Source organism: Onychomys torridus, chromosome X, assembly GCF_903995425.1.
Source record: "Onychomys torridus chromosome X, mOncTor1.1, whole genome shotgun sequence".
NCBI classification, from domain to species: domain Eukaryota; kingdom Metazoa; phylum Chordata; class Mammalia; order Rodentia; family Cricetidae; genus Onychomys; species Onychomys torridus.
Genome location: NC_050466.1, coordinates 71,791,084 through 71,795,859, shown reverse-complemented (window position 1 = coordinate 71,795,859; position 4,776 = coordinate 71,791,084).

Below are 4,776 nucleotides of genomic sequence, written 5' to 3'. Positions count from 1 at the left end.
AATCTCCATTCAGTGGGCCTATGTCAACAAACTCAACCTGATCCAGTTTTATATGGCTCCCACCATTGTCCTGCTCTTAAAATGTTTCCATATATAATCCACACTGTCTGCTTGAATGAATGAACAAACTCATTAAGCATTTTTAGTGCTGTAGTGTACTTCCTCAATGATTACACTTTCCCCTCAGAGCCTGCTTAACCTTATTTTTGGTTATAGGTCTAGTCTTGCCTGGCATCTCTTTAGGAAAAGTCACTGGTAGTTTAGAAGACAATGAAGGATTAATTGCCTCGCTCAAAGGTGGGAAAGGCAATATTTCAGGGGTGAAGGTACATATTCTTCTAAAGGTGGAGATATTTCTTCCTCAGTGAGATCAAACCTTGAGAATCTGAGGGTTCAATGTTCTCAGCCTCAGGGTCCTCCTCCCAGACATCTCAACCCCTAGTTATGGGATCCTTTTTTTTTTTAACCAATTAATGCCTCTACTTTAAACACCAACACACTCCAAGGCTGAGACTTGAATTTTCATTGCAATTCAGTCAATCTTATAATGAGGCCTTTGGTTTGATTTTCTGCCACTTTGAGCTCTGTGACGGCTGAACAGAAAATTCTCTTCCAGGGCACAATTAAAAACCTTTAGACTTTTTATACACATCTAGAGCAACTCAATTTCATCCCTAAGTTCATTATTGTCCTCTGTCACCATATCCTGTGTTGCTAGAAGTTGGCTAATTTTATCCTGAAGCTAATTTCTTTTGTAAATTTATCCAGATATGCTAGGAACAACCCACCAGAATCACTATTTTCCTTATTTTTCTACTAATTGTCAAAAACTTTGCATATAAAATCAGTATTTTTTTGCTTCTCCCAATAGGTGAATTAGGAAAACCAAATGCATTTATCTCAGTGAGCTTGTTAAATAGTTCATGCCATGGGTTTTTCTTCTTCCCATGCTTCTAGAAGAGGCCTCAGTAAACTGTAGGTATGGATGTTTCAGGGGCTCTTCAGTGTATACTAGAATCCTGAAGACATAGGCTCTGATAACTGCAAAGCAATGAACTTGCCCCTGAGCATGATAGCAAGCAGTCAAACAGAAAGCTTCCTTCTTTTATGTCTTTTATACATGCTGCCACCAGAAGATGTCACCCAGACTTAAAGTGGGTTTTCTGAACCTCAGATGAACTGAATTTAAGTTGTGTTTTCCTATCTCAAATTATTCAGTCAAGGAAAAGAAATCAAAACCTCACAGATGTGCATAGTTTCTTGGGCTTTAGTTAATTCCAGATATAGTCAAGTTAACAAATAAGAATAACCATCACAGTAAAGACCTAGGTTCAGTTCCCATCACCCATGACAAGTGGCTCATAACCACCTCAAACTCCAGCTTCCAGAGGGTCCTATTTCTCTGGCCTCCGTTGCCACTTGCACTTACATGTACCAAAATTCATTCAGACACAAAGAGATTATTAAAAATCAAAACTCTAGCTGGTCATGGTTTCACATACCTTTAATCTCAGTACTTGGGAGGCAGAGGCAGGGGTTTCTCTGTTAGTTCTAGGCCAGCCTTGTCTACAAAGCAAGTTCTAGGACAGCCAAAGAAATCCTGTCTCTAAATCACTAATAATAATAATAATAATAATAACAACAACAACAACAACAACTCTGAAGGATGTTTTTAAATATGCTGGGTGTGGTAACATGTTCCTTTAATCCCAGCACTTGGGAGCTACAAGCAGGTAGACCTCTGTAAGTTCAAAGAGTCTGGTTTATACAGTGAGTTCCAGGCTAGTCAGAGCTACACAATGAGACCCTGACTCAAAAATTAAAAGGATAAATTTCAGCTTATTTATTTAGATAATTTTATGGCACAAAATTGTTTGCAAATGAGATGGTGGGTGGTTGAAAAGGAGAGATGTAGTGAAAATACGGTTTCTCCAATCTTTGTCAGTCAGGCTATAAGCCTTGCTCTGTTGATAGTTTATATACAGTTACCTAGTTGTGAACATAGCTAACTGACTCATTCATTCTAGTAAAAAAAAAAAAGTAGGAGAAAGACATGCTTTCTCTGGAACCTAATGAACTATGCTGTGTTCTGTGATTTTTTTGTAGCTAGTGTTCATGAATATAGAAACTGCTGCTCATTTTTGTTGAATATCAGGATATCAATGGTGAATATCTTGTCTTATGCAAAGATTAAATAATGACTTGTTATTAGCTTAGGAAGTGGAACTTACATGATTCTGATCCAGTTTGTTTTTTCTTGCTGTGATAAACCCTTACCAAAACAAGTTGGAGAGGAAAGGGTTTATTTGGATAACATGTCCTGATCTTCCATCATTACAGATGGAAGTCAGGGCAGGGAATCAATTAGGAATCGTGGAGGAAAACTGCTTACTGACTTGCTTCCAATGGCTGTTCAGCTTGCTTTCATATATAGCCTAGGAGAACCTGCAGATGAGTGGCATTATCCACATTGAGTTTGACCCTCTCATGTCTATCATAAATCAAGAAAGTGCCTCAGAGACAAGCCAAAAGGCCAATCTAATGGAGGCAATTGAGATTTTTCTTCCGAAGTGGCTTTCGATTGTGCATTTTGACTCAGATCTAAGCAGCATACATGCCTTGCCATCACAAGGGAAATTATAATATAGTAACGGAGTGAAAGACTTAATTTGGCCAAGAGAAACAGTCCTGTTAAGAGTTAGGTAAAGTTGACTTCATATATTAAGTAGTCTGTAACTATCAAATAATAATAATATTTCTTAAAGTAGAAAGTCATTAAATAAATTAGTATCTTAAACCCATAGTTCAATTACTATTTTGTATTTGTAATGAAATAAGTCTGTTATTTCCAACAGCCAAAGAAATGACATTAATAAACCCTCAGTGAAGTAAAATCAATCCTACAGGACATTGCTTGACTTTGTGGCCTAAAATTGCTTTCAGTTTTATTATTAGCACTGATGCACTATGGGATCATAGAGATATGATTTTGTTTCTTAACATGGCTTGCTGCTTTCAAAAATGAAGTGGTCACACAGGCTCCACTGATTAGACCTGGTTTTTCTAATTAGAAAGAGTTGGAAATTACTGTTAGGAACTTGTCACAAAGACAAACTTTCAAAATATGTAAATAATGGGAAAATGTTGGGGAAATATATAGATAAAATATAGGTACATCTGAAAATAAAATGCTTTAAAAATAGATGGCTGGGTTTATTTTGATTAATTTTACCTTCTCAATTTTTAAATTTAGATCTTTTTCAAGCTGAAGAAAAATAAAGTTACTTTTGTAATTTTATTTCACTGCCAAATCTGTACTATTCTTTCCCATATACTTTCTAAATGTCAAGGAATTAGAAGATTGTTTGTTTTTACTGAATATTAAGAGTTTTTCCATATGATAAGTAAATCAGATGTGTGTATACCCTGTGCATTTCTAAGGGAAAAATATATTTTTTTCTCCTAATCATAAATGTTGATATCAAATACAAATTTATTTAAAGAAGTAGAGTATTTTGATTCATATTTTAGTTAAGCATGTTTAGTTACCTTTGTTAATTTTAATTCAATATGAAAATTAAGTTGTACTTAGTCCTATTTATTATTTATGTGTACATTAAAAGAAGACACTCAATAATACAGCTTATGCATTCTGGAACTGCTAAAATGTCTTTATCAATTCAAAACAATGTTTAGATGTATACTATTCTTTTTTAATTGAGTTAATTTTGAGTCTCTATTTTCATTTGTTTTTAATGTTTTCTTATTCTTTGAGAGTTCCATACATTTATACAATATATATATATATTGATCTTATGCATCTAGCACAACCTCCAATAGCTCTCCCCTACTATTTTATCACATCTCCTTTCTAGCTCAATGTCCTGACCAGCCACTGCTGTTTGAGAAACTTATCAGTAGTCAAATACTCAAAGAAGAACGACAGCCATAAGGTGTCAATAGCTCTTCCAATATGGTTAGGGCCTCAGAAGCCTTGTCTCATATTCATGTTGCAATATTGACTGGCTTGTTGTTATACATGTCTTGAACAAATAATCAGGAATGTTATAAGCTGATTTGTGTATCAGTCACCACAAGTCCCTCCCCAACTGTTGGTTTTTATATTCTTTCTACCCTATGTTCTGCATCTGCAAATTTGCTTGAGCCTTGGATGGTAACCCACCCACATATGAGCACACAGAGATTTATAGTCAGCATTTTGACAAGTCTCTTCACTAGGAACTACACACTGCAAATAGAAGCTTCTCTGACCAAGACTGAGAGTATCCAAGGCCTATGGGCACAAACATAAATATTTAGAATGCAATTGTACATCATGATAATATAGCAAAAGCAGATCCCCCACCAAGGGCCTACAATGTTCCCAGTCATGAGCTTTAAATTAGGATTACAGTACTATGCCTTAAATCCTCCTCACTGAGCAGGTATGCCATCTATCTGGTCAGGAACTGCTTGGCTACCCTCAGAAATAACATTAACACTATTCCTGCAACAGTGGACACGTCTTGCCAATAGTTTGGTGTTGTGGCAGGCAGGGTCTAGTGTTCTATAAGAGCATTGATGTTACTGTGAAAGTTATCCAACAGGAAAGCAGTTTCTTGGTTAGATCAAGATTGATTTCTCTATGTCCTGTATCTAAAATGAGTGCTGTCTTCAGCAGTAGGGTATTACAAATCTAGATTTTGTGGACAATCAAGAGCCACCAGTTTTTTTGTTTTTTTGTTTTGTTTTTGTTATTGATGTGATCATTGTCAT